This window comes from Colobus angolensis, unplaced genomic scaffold (assembly GCF_000951035.1).
Source record: "Colobus angolensis palliatus isolate OR3802 unplaced genomic scaffold, Cang.pa_1.0 Scaffold467, whole genome shotgun sequence".
NCBI classification, from domain to species: Eukaryota; Metazoa; Chordata; class Mammalia; order Primates; family Cercopithecidae; genus Colobus; species Colobus angolensis.
This window is the reverse complement of record NW_012118121.1, coordinates 529,009-541,168: the sequence shown is the minus strand read 5'-3', so window position 1 is coordinate 541,168 and position 12,160 is coordinate 529,009.

The window sequence follows — 12,160 nt, the reverse complement described above, 5'->3', positions numbered from 1 at the left end:
GTCTCAAAACAAACAAACAAAGAAAAGAAAAGAAAAGAAAACAGAAAAACAGAGCTGTGTTTCCTGTCTGCTATTCTCCTTCATCCAGGTCCCCAACTCCCTGAAGGGGACTAAAGCCTAGGATAGAATTTGGAGGATGAGCTGTTTTGTTTTGTTTTGTTTATTAAAACAAAGAACAGTATTTCATGCTCTTGACAAGGGTGAAAAGCCTCTGAGGTTTCATTCCTCAGCACCAGGGATGACCAAGGAGGTGTGATGGGGTGGGGTGAGCGGGCAGGCCTCTGTGGGGGGGCACTCGATCCTGGGCCCACACCTGCTTCATGGACCTCTCCAGGGTATTCCTTTCTCCTATGTCCTTTTTTTTTTGGTGGCTGCGTGGAAAGGGACTATTTATGTTGTACCAGTCTTTGCACCTCCCCACCAACCCTTCTCCCCATGCCCCACATCCATGCTTGTGGTATGTGAAAACACAATCTTCTGCCATTTCTATGTGGAGGGAGGCCCTGACATGCGTTTACAGAAATGTTCCTTTACTGTCTCTTCACAATTAATTATGTTTGGAGCTTTGTTATTAATTATGTTCATGGGCTTCTCCATGTGTGCTTCAAGTCAGCCAACTCGGGGATCTGCTTCAGGCCAAGTCTATTCTGTTGGTGCAATCCCCCTGCAGGTAACACCCACTAAATAAATAAGCATGTACATGTTTAAATGTGACTATGACAACTATTCTACATTAATAGCATATTGATGTATATTTCATATTCATATGCATATAATTGATATAGCAATAATGTAATACATTAATATTATAAATATTTAAAATGTTTTAAATATATTATTTAAAGGTAATAATATACATAATTTTAAATAGAAATATAAGATAAACTATAACAGCAACTCTCTGAAGTCATTAGGGGACAGTCAGAAACAGACAGACACTTGGTTATAGGGGAATGGGACTGGGTGAGTTTCTCATTGCTTTATGGTTTTTGGCCTGGGGGAAGTTCCAAGTCCCTGCCATGAAGGACAGCTTAAATTCCAATGGAAAAACCTGCAGCTTCACTGGCATGAAAAACCAGAGGATAGAGTTTGGGGCAGTCACATGAGCTAGAAAATCGGGGGAGAGTGCAGTCTCAGAAAGAAGAGAGTCTTGGTTGGGGGGGCCCTAAATCCTGTTGATATACGCTGCCCAACTCCGACTGTCCCTGAAATACGCACGCAGGGAAGAATGTAAGCAGTTCACCTGAGACTGAACAGAGACTTCAGTTTCCACCAGTGCAGAGGAGACCAGGTTTGTAGTTTTTGTTCAACCAGGCTGGCTGCCTGTTTATATATATAATGTATGCATGCATACATATGTAAAAACATATCACAGTCAGAAGAACACGTCATAATCAAGATTGTTTATAAAATTTCATTCACACTGTCTAGGAAATCATCCAAAATGATGCAACATATGAAGAAACAGGAAAATGTGATGCACACTCGAGAAAAGACAACAAACAGAGACACAGCAAACCTTGGCTGACGATATGACCTTGGGAATGACTTAGGAGGCTGATTTCAAAAGTAGTAACCAGAGGGCTTAAAGACTGGCCTCAGGCCACCTGAAAGATGAAGTGTGACCTCAGGTGTGAAGGTTTGGAGTACAGAAGTGTGAGTTTTGCTGCCGTTAGCCTCAATTTTCATACGAGACTTTCAATTTCTAAAAGCCTTACCCAGCTGGTGTCTCTGATGAGATGCTTAAAACATCTACTGTGTAAAGTGACCAGGTAGAAACCAGAATGTTTTAAATTGAGCCTGTCAAAAAAAAAAAAAAAAATGGCATTGGCCAGGTGTGGTGGTTCACACCTGTAATCCCAGCACTTTGGGAGCCCAAGGTGGGCGGATCATGAGGTCAGGTGATCGAGACCATCCTGGCTAATACAGTGAAACCCCATCTCTACTAAAAATACCAAAAATTAGCCTGGTGTGGTGGCGGGCCCCTGTAGTCCCAGCTACTCAGGAGGCTGAGGCAGGAGAATGGCGTGAACCCGGGAGGTGGAGCTTGCAGTGAGCCAAGATCGTGCCACTGTACTCCAGCCTGGGCGACAGAGCAAGACTCTGTCTCAAAACAACAACAAAAAAGGAAATAGCATCCATGCCTGTACCTGGTGACAAGGAGAAGGAAGGGCACATGGTCAGCAGTGGGTACAAAGCAAGCTTTCTGGGCTCGGAGGGATCGTGGGCAGGCAGGCAGGCATTTTCTTGATGGAACTGAGGTTCTTACTTGCGCCCTTTCCTGGGCTGCCTCCTTGTATGTGGAGCTGGGGCAGTAGTTGGTATCGGTGTGTGTGTGTTGTGGGGGGCGGTGTCTTTGTGTGTTGGGGGGTTGTGTGTGTGTATCTCTGTGTGTGTTTTTGCTGGATTGTTTCTCTGCTTAAGACCCTAAGTAATTTTTTGTTTCTGTTTCATATTTTGGTTTATTATTTTTTGCTAATTCGTTTGCTTGTTGGTTTTCTTTTAAGAAAATTACATAAAATTGAATATGGGTAAACACAGTGAATTTTCACAAGGTGAACACGCTTGTGTATCCAACACCCAGATCCAGAAAAACGGCATCCCAGCAGCCCAGAGGCTCCCGCCCTTGTGTTCTCTCCTTGAGGTCCCTCCCCAGATCATGCCCTGTCCTGCCATAAAGTGTATTGATGTGCCTCTGGGACAGGCAGTCTGTTGTAGCCAAAGAGGAGTCACGCGCCAGCTAGTAAGTGAATACCCTAATCGTGCAAACCTGGAAGAGATATTGGATTCACAGAGGGTAAAAAATGCACCCAGATAACCATGGAAAGGAAGGGCAGCTGCTTCTTTTCATAAGGGAGTTATTTAAAGGTGGGTGACAAGAAGATTCTGGAAGGCTGAATAAACAGCACAGCAGAAAAAGAAATTCGGTATGTGCACCTGGTCATCTCCATTCCTTTGTGACCACCAGAGGCCCCCATTGGCTGGGACATGGACCTGGGGTGAGGGGAGGAGGGAGGGCCTGTGCTGCAGGCACCACACTCTCGTCTATTATAATCCAGGATGTGCTAATTGCATCTGCTGAGGCAATCTGTGGCTTTCAGAGTCACTCTCCTGCAGACTCCTCACCCCTTCAGCAAAGCTCACACCAGGCATCCAGGAAAAAGAGTTGCCAAGGGGATCAGAGAAGGAAAGTGCTCTCTCCCCCCACCACTCCCTCCCTTTCACATCTTGCCGGGACCCTGCCCTTGGTGCAGGGAGGACTCAAATAGGTGAAGGTTTGCAGTGAGGAACAAACATGAAGCTGGGATTTCACAAGAAGTGAATGATGAGCTCAGAAGGGGGAGTATGACTTCATTCAAGGACAGCAGAGCCTTGAGGAGTGCAGGAAAAGAGGCAGAAAAGTCCTGGCTAGAGTTTCCTTGAAGCCCAGGAGCATGCAGAGATGTGGGCAGGAGAGGGTCTGCTGGCAGTCGAGGGTTGCTGTATGGTCAACTCAGATGAGCAGTGGCACGTGTCCCTTAGATTTCACCACATGAAGGAAAGCGGAGGACTGTGCAGGAGTCTTTGGAGAGAGAGGAATGGAAACCCCGTTAAAGCAGGCTCGAAAGTGAAGACTCTGCGACCACAGGAAGAGACGCTTTATCTCCCTTTACACCGTGCTCTTTCCTGAGGAGGGTCGGAGGACACTGCTTTCAATTCAGACTTCTGTAAGAAACTTAACAAACCACAAATAAACATTCCCGTGCTCTATTCCTAACCCCCAGCAGTCCTGAGGGAGCACGTGGTAACCTCTGACATATTTCAGTGACTCTGAAAGCCATACCGCCCAGGCTGTATTCCTGCCCTGGCCAGGAGCCCGGAGAGGGGTTTGTGGATGGATAGGTCCAGCTGGATGCCTGAATAGGAGCGAGGTCCTAGGGCGGACATTTCTATGTTTGGGTGGGACAGAGACATAAGAGAACTAATGATAAGGTGATCCTAGTTATTTGATGAGGGTGAACATAAAACCGTTCTGTAATGGAAAAATATATGCATCTCCATTTTTACTGTGAAATATGGGGAATGTACTTCTCATGTTTTTCTGCATATACTCCTGATATATGACCTGAAAAGTCTGTAACATTTTAATTGTTTCAAAATATTTATTTCACACATGTTCCCATATTTATAACTTGTGACTGCTTCCAACTCCCTGCAGATAAAGGTAACAAAACTTTTTACATTTATCTGTCATTTACAGTTTTCCTACAGTGCTTTATCTAAGAAAGTCTTAAAGCATAAAAATACATTCACAATCATACAAAACAATTAAATGTTTGGAAAATAAAATGATTTACTTACTGTCCATTAGCGTTGTTTACTTCCAGAGTGTCAGCATCCCGGTGACCCCGACCTCTGGCAGATGTCCTTGGTGTCTGCAGGGCAGCAGTGTGTGCTTGGGTACATTGTTGTAGAACGACAACGTGGCAATACAAACTGCCAGTGAATGTATTTAACCCTCTGCTGTGTTGCTGTAGTTTTTCAAATAATTTGTCCATCTCCCCTGGTTTATGACTTTCTCTCTTACTGATGCGTAGAGGTCCCTTATGTAATCTAGTTATAAAAGCTGCTGATACCTCCACCAAGATGGCTTTCCTTTTCACTATTTTTCACACTACCTTTTGCTGATTTTATACCACTGGGATTTACTTTAGAAAGGATTTAAGATAGGCATGTAGCGATAATTTTTTCAAATGTTAGCCAAATACTGCAACACAATATTTTCAATGTTTCAACTTCATTCCATTTAGAAGATTCCAAATTGCTTGAATAACTTTTGATGTACACTTGGATGAAACACAAATCTATTTTTTAAAATCTTATTCATATTTATAGGATTTGCAGAAGTAATCAACTAGAAAATCTGTAAATCAGAATCTTTGTAGGTACCAGCAGTCAAAAGTTCTTTCAATGAAACCACTTTTGGTAGATTTTTTTCTCATAATGTAACAACAGCTAAATTCAGGATAATTAAATTTTGAGAGAATATTTTTCTAATTGACCATGCTTGTCATTTAAAGTGTTTTCTTCTGATGCAAAATTTTAGCCATTTTATATCATTCATTTAAGTAAACCTTTCTTAGGCTGCCCCATCTGACTTATATATGGAGATTCCAACGTGGCAGGTCCCCAAGAAAAGTTTTATTTCCCCAAGACTGTGATTACTGGTTGGGATTCTGCGTCTGGGGAATTGGTGAGTTAAGGGTGAGCACCTCAGCGTCCGAGTTCTTCGCTGTGGTCAGCCCCAGGAGGGAGCTCTGCCCTCCTCATCAACGGAATCATCTAACATCTAACGTCAACAGGAACATCTCACAAGAGCACTAACACCTCTTCCTTGAAGGAGAGGAGTAAATCCCAAACACATCCGAATGGACCGCTTTAAAACGATTTTCATTCCCTGTGAGTTATCTTTGTTAGGACAGTCTTCTTTCAATCAGGTTACAGCGCCATCTAGCGTTCAGAACTGGGAGTCCTGGGCGAGAAGTGAACTGCTTCAGAAATGCCCCGGGAGCTGCTGGGGAAACAGGTGCTGAACTGGAGCAGCTGGGTAGAGAGGTCGCGCCGACCGGGCTCAGCATAGGTGCAGCAGGGCTGAAGCCGAGGGTCTGAAGGCAGGATGGTGATGGACAGCAGTGGAACAGGAATCTAAAACTGACCCATGATTTTCGTGATTAAGGCAAATAGTCAAATAATCCAGCGTTGCTTAAAGTTATTAATGAGTGTCCTATGGTCAATTCCTCTTCTTCACTTAACTTAAAATTTGCGTTCCTTTTTACAAATTGATCAGCATCCACAAAGGGTTTGATGCCTCTACAAATGTAATCAAAAGTGACTATAGAACAGGTTTTTTTTTTTATTATTAGTGAAATTTAAAATTGTTCTTACTTTGTAAAATATCAGCATTATAGATCCTGCATTCTTTTTCTCACCTCTGTGTTATACAGTATCACATACACTGTGTTTGGTTGTCAGCCATCTATTTATAGATAATTAGATCATTGCTAATTTTTCCACTATCACAAACAATGTTGCAGTGGGACATCCTTATTCTCTCCTCTTTAAAATATTATTTATGGAAAAAATAAAATGGTTAGGTCTAAGGGTAAGCATATTTTACGTATTGCAAGCTGTTAAAAATATCTCTCCCAGAAGAGGTTTTTCTCAGGTCAGATGAACAGAACCAAGGTTCCCGGGTAGCCTTGCCCAGATCTCAAAAAGGGAACTACAACCCCTGCCAGTCTCCGTTGCTCATTCTAGGCAGCTAATCCCTCGAAGCCCTCCCTGGCTGTGGGACAGAAGTGGACTTCTGAGGGCAGGGTATGTGACTCAGACATGTAGAGACCAAAATATTAAAACTGAGGCCACCAATTGTGAAATCGGGACCTTCTAGGGAAAAGAAGTTCATGCCCAAATGTGTGCACCTTTGGTTCTGGTTCCAGGGAAGCAAGCTTGGTGAACATCGTGTCGGATGGCTTCCTGAGGCAGGCAGAGGAGAGCGGCAGCAAGCCTGCACCTCCCTCTTCTTGAGTTGTCTTTCTGGTGCCTGTACAGACTTCATTATTCTTTACAAAGTCTTCATTGTGATGGCATTACCCTCTTTGTGCATATACACACACAAAAAGAGTTTGGGAAGATTATTTCTGAGCCTAAGAATTTTGCTGTGCCACTTTTTTCTTTTGCTTTTTCTCCCAACCAACTCACGCTTCCTAAACTGTCATTTCATATTAAGTGTCTTAACCCTGAGACCTAAGTATTCGCTTACATATTTAAAAATATTTCTCAGATGCCCCCTACATATGAAGCACTGTCCTAGGAGCTTGGAATATATTAGTGTGCAAAATAAAGTGACCTGATTTCATGGAGTTTACAATCAGAATTTATATTACTATGCATTTATATTTTATGTGTATTATATCGTAGGTAAGAAGGCAAGGAGAGTGGTGAACAAAGTGCATGAAGGTAAGATGACTACAGAGCGCTTGATGCCTCAGGTTTCTCCAGTAAATAGGGTGACCAAAACAGGATTCAGCTGAATTGAGTTGTGAGCGAAAACGTGAAGGAAATGAAAGAGTTAATCAACAGATGCAGAGCGGAGTGTCCTAGGGAGGGCAAAAGCCCTACAAGAGAGCTCATTTTTCAAGGGGACTGCAAGGAGGCCAGCGTGGCTGGAGTGGAGCTGACCTCGGAGGGTCATTCTTAGTGCGCAGGGCATGCTGGGGAATCTGGCTTCCACTCTGAGCCGAATACGTGGCCATTGCAGGGTTTGACCAGAGAGGTTGTGCATGGTCTCATTCTCATTCAGCTGTATGAATGATATAGCTAGAGGGAGGGGCAGGGGTGGAAGCAGGTAGGCATTTTCTGAAGCTCCAGGGAGAGATGATGAGGCTCCGATCAGGTTTCATCTGCGTCAGATTCCGTCTTCCTGCCATTCAGTCTGATGAAACTGTGTGGCTATGCATTCCTGATAGAGGTGTGAAGAAGCAATCTAGGGAAGCTCTCCCTGCAGTCTGAGAGAAACCCTATACCTTAAGAAGTATTGAACTGGCGTGAGAAATAGGAGCTTTGCTGTGTTATCCCAGATCTGTGCTTTCCAGAGAATTCTTGTTTAGCTGGGTCTCTGAGAAAGGATGATGAAGGTGTGGTTTAGAACATGGCCAGTTTGAAACCAGACTGTTTAAACATGAGCTGATTAGGGAAATGTGGTTCTTAGCCTGAGAAGAGTTAGGGAACACCAGGGTAAGGATTTAGCGAGGACACGGAAGTGGGGAGGGGACCAGCAGGGACACTTGTGCTTTCTGCCTCTCCTTTTCTTGCTCCAAAACTCTGTTTCCGAATGGACTCTTCCCCCTTCAATAGGACTCCCTTCAAAAGTAACTAGGCCCTCTGCCTGTGCTTCTGTCCTGACTTCTTGTATCTGTGAGAAGTTAAAATCCAGAATAATCTCAGTGCCTCATGGCTGCAGGCGTGTAAATTTTAAGAACTGGTAACAGTAACCGGGTGGGCCTATAATCCCAGCTCTTTGGGAGGCTGAGGCAAAAGGATGGCTTGAGGCCAGGAGTTCAAGACCAGCCTGAGCAAAATAGTGAGGCCCCCTTCTTCACACAAACAAAAATAATTAGCTGAGTGCAGTTCAGCTGCCTGTAGTCCCAGCTACTCAGGAGGATGAGGTGGGAGGATCGCTCAAATCTGGGAGTTTGAGGCTGCAGGGAGGGAGCTGTGATCCCATTACCACACTCCAGCCTGGGCGACACAGTGACCTTGTCTCTAAGGTTAAAGAAAAAGAAACACTGATAACCCATGACTTAGGAAACAGAAAAGGCAAGGCCAGTTGCAGGCCCCTAAGATGACATCTCTAGGGAGGAAGAATAAGGAGCTTTGAAGAATTCAGAGTGAAAAGAGAATCCCAACCCAAGAAAGCCCTGATTCAAGAAATCTGAGCCGATCTGACCTCGGCCTACTATCAGCACACTTTCCTGTTCTAAGATCTGTCCATCTGGGGATGGGGACAGGTGCTTAGGTGATGTCGCAGCAATACAGAACGTTCAAGCCACATTTGCATAGGGAAACGGGTCTCACAGGGCCACCATTTTGCAGGCCTTCATCCACCAGGCCTCAGCTAGTGTCAATCACCTGGAATGAGAGGTGGGAGGAAATGGGTGGAGATCAGCTAATAGCACAGAGGCAGGGGGGCCTTCTGGCGCATGCGCAATCTCTCCACCGCACTGCAGGGGTCGGCTTCAGGAGGGAAGGGGTTTCTGGGCGCATGCGCACTCTTGATACACTGCAGGGGCTAGTTTTGCTGGAGGAGGGGGCTTCCTGGCGCCTGCGCACTATTCTTACAGCATTGCAGAGTCCACTTTGCGGCTGCGCTAGTTTGGCAACTTCCAGAAAGCTCCAGGGCTGGGAGGGGGGATCAGGAGGGGGTATTGGCCTGTCATTCTCTCCTCCAGCTCCTCCCTCCCCTGGAGCTCTCAAGCCACAAGTGTTCTTTTTCTGATTTGTTACTGCGCCTGTAGGCAGCAACCAAACCACGCAGGCATTGCCCAGTTCTGTTCTCTGACAACATCTAATTGGGAAGTTTGTTAGGACTTGGAAGTACGCTGTGCGGGTCACCAAAGTAGCATTAGAGTCAAATAACAGACCCTAATTTTGGAAAGAGAGCAGCTGCATGAAGGCAATGTGGGCAGATTGACAGGCTGGAGGTGAGCCCTCCTAGGGAAGCCTCACCACTGCATCTCAGCCCTGCGCCCACCGCCCTCTCTTCCCCGGGGTCTCCATCCTTAGTGGCCGGGGCTGATTGAACTTTAGAAACCAGGTGCCTAGTCCACTCCTGCCCTGTCAGTCAGAAATTCAAGGAGTGGACCCGCCGATGTCTAACAAGCCCTGCGAGTGATTTTGATGCGTACACTGAGCTAGACACTGGGGCGGGGTGCTGACACGAGGGCAGGAGAGCTTGTGGTGGAAGCAGCCCAAAGAAAACTAGAAAGTTTTCATTTCCAGGATCTGCCTCTGAAGAGTCTCCCCTCCCAGCCTGGCTGAACTCCTGCGCTTTCTGAGAGGCAGTAGTGGCAGGAGAGGGACAGTCTGCCTGTCTGAAGCCTGTGTGCTATTGCTGTGTTATGAAGTCTCTCTTCCTGTGCCCATCACGGCTGTATCAAAAGTGAGGATTCTGAGGGAGATTAGGAAGAGGCGATGCATTTTTGAAGGCCTCTAACTGCTCATTCTGTTCGGCTTTTTCCTCCGTGCTCTACCTGTGGCATTTTGCCTTATTATCATGTCTTTTCCCTCATCTAAGATGTGGGTTCCGAAAACAGAAAGTGGGAAGACTCAAGGACATGACAGATGTTAACCTCACTCAAGTCCCGAGTAATTTAATGAGCAGAGATGTGACTGTGTCCTTGAATCGGGGAAATGAAGAGAAAGACACGAGGTGGAACAAAATAAAGTCATATTCCCAAGTATGTTCCCGCGACACCATTTGGTAGGTTTTTACAGTCGCCTAGGCAAGAGATGATAGTTGCTTGAATTACTTCAGGGATGAAAAGCACATAGATGTGTTAGTCTTTTCAAGGTAGATAGAATTTTGAAGTAGGTGAGTAGGTGGAGGGAGTGGGTTATTCAGACGTATGGAGAATAAACTAGGTGTTGGACCTAAGATGCTTATTCTAAAGGCAATGCCATTTATTGAGATGCAGAATGGAGGAGTGGGAGTAGCTTTCAAGAAGGGAAAATCGGAGTTCCATTTCTGACTTTCGATGCATGAAAGAAATCTGTGAAAATTCAAGTGGGTTTCAAGTTAGCTGTGAGATTTGTACGTGCGAAGCTTAGAAGTCTGTACCAGAGGTAAAAACCATGGGAGTCAGTCACATGCCTGAATATTTAAAGCCATGATCAATGTGTTAGTTTTCCCCATCCCCAAACTTAGTGCCTTAAAGTATTAATAATTTATTATTTAAATTCTCTGTGCTTACTTGAGATTGTGCATGAGAAATAGTTTTATTTTCCCACCCAGCACGTTCTGGTTCCTCTGTGTTTCCTCTACATTTTGCCTGTGTCCTGAGCAACTATTTCTTTAGTTCATCATTTCTTGTTGTTGTTTTATCTTACGATTATAACTAAAGTCAATTGATGCTTGAAACATTGTACCTGAAAATAATCTTGCCAAGGTCCACAAAATCCTAGGGAGATCCTTCAACGGGTGATAGTTTTACCAGTTTTCCATTTTCCAGCCCATGCTGGAGGTTTGCTCACCGTCTCCCAGTTTTTCCTGGCAGATTCCTCACTGTGATTTCCCTTTATAGCAGCTGCTGCATCTCAGAGCCAGTGCCACGAGCGTTTTATATAGATATATATATATACATATAAATATATATATTTACAGTGGTGCCCCACGTCTAGGTATCTATGTATTTGTCAAATAGCTGTGTGGTGCATATCAATTTATCTCCCCAAATCAGTGGTTTAAAACAACAGTTACATTTCTGATGATCCCGTGGGTCGTCTTAGTGGTTCTTCTGATCTGGGCCATCTCATCTGGCCCTGGATTGCCTAGAATGGCCTCACATATGTGAACCCTGGCTTGGTGGCAGCTTAGGCAATAGGGATGATTGGGCATTATGTCTGTTATCCTTAAGCAGGCTTGCCCAGTCTGCTTCATATAACCTCAGAGTTCAAAAGTAGCAGGAGAAGGCAAGCCCAAGCGTGTAAGTATTTTTTTTTTTCCACATCTATGGATGGGTCACATTTGCTGTTGTTCCTAAGCAATGAACTGACCAAAGCAATGAACGTGGCCAGGCCCAGAGTCAGTGTGGGAGAGAACAACCCAGTGGACTGGAGACAGGGAGTGGAAGTATTGCCGCCACATTTGCATGCATGGAAATGGATTCGTGTAGGGGCTATTAGCATACTGAGTATTCCAACATTTTAGAATTATGAACAGAGGAGGAGGAATCAATAAACAAAACTGAGTTAGACAAGTCAGAGAGTTCAGTGAAAAACATGGCAAATGGAGCCTCAGAAACAGAAAGGAGGCTACTTAAAGGGGAGGCTCAGAAATACATGGATGCACATGAGCAGCCAAATGAGACAAGCACTGAGATGTGTCCACCAGATTGAGCAGCACGAAGGTTCACAGTGATGTTTGAAAGATTTATTTCGATGGAGTGCGGGGAAAGCACACCTACAGAGGCATGAATACTTAGTGGCAAATAGGTAGTGTCTGTAGAGTAACCCGTTATTGTTCCTTATGTATAGACTTTTCTGTGTGGGACAAGGATTTGTTTAAATTCTCACTCAAAATCACCACAGATATTTCAACCACATGAAAAATCATCACAGCATCTATTCTTGATTCATGGCAGTCAGAAAGCACATGATAATCTCCAATATATTTCTATGGCTTAAAAAGACATGCCAGGCTCTATTCCTGTCCTGGCTAGAATCCTGGTGATGCAGTTGGTAGATGGATGGGCCCAGCTGAAAGCCTCAGCATCCAGCACCTGAGGTCAATATCTATGTTTAGAGTGGGAAAGCCGTGAAGAATATGATGATACTTCAAGGCTTTTTTTTTTTTTTGCAGTTTTATTAATGATGGAGGTATTGAAGACAAAGAGGAAATGAT